Genomic DNA, 206 nt, shown 5'->3' on the forward strand with positions numbered 1-206 from the left:
TCCCCTACCCCCACCGCCCCCTTGTCCCCATGTCCCCACTGTCCCCATTATCCCCCTTGCCCTCGCTGTCCCCATGTCCCCCCGGCTGTCCCCGTGTCCCCAGCTGTCCCCTGTGTCCCCAGCTTCTCGTACCTGATCGGGAAGGACACGTGGCTGGAGGAGTGGCCCTCGGAGGCCGCTCCTATATCCCCATTGTCCCCCTGTCC

General features: G+C 67.0%; 1 protein-coding gene across 1 annotated transcript in view; it reads left to right on the forward strand.

The window, feature by feature from the left end:
- The window catches only part of C3 (complement C3), a 53,994-nt gene that overhangs the window by 50,967 nt on the left and 2,821 nt on the right, over nt 1-206 (forward strand). The gene's annotated exons all lie outside the window — the stretch shown is intronic.

The sequence above is a fragment of the Onychostruthus taczanowskii genome, unplaced genomic scaffold, assembly GCF_017590055.1.
Source record: "Onychostruthus taczanowskii isolate IOZ18803 unplaced genomic scaffold, ASM1759005v1 scaffold335, whole genome shotgun sequence".
Classification (NCBI taxonomy): domain Eukaryota; kingdom Metazoa; phylum Chordata; class Aves; order Passeriformes; family Passeridae; genus Onychostruthus; species Onychostruthus taczanowskii.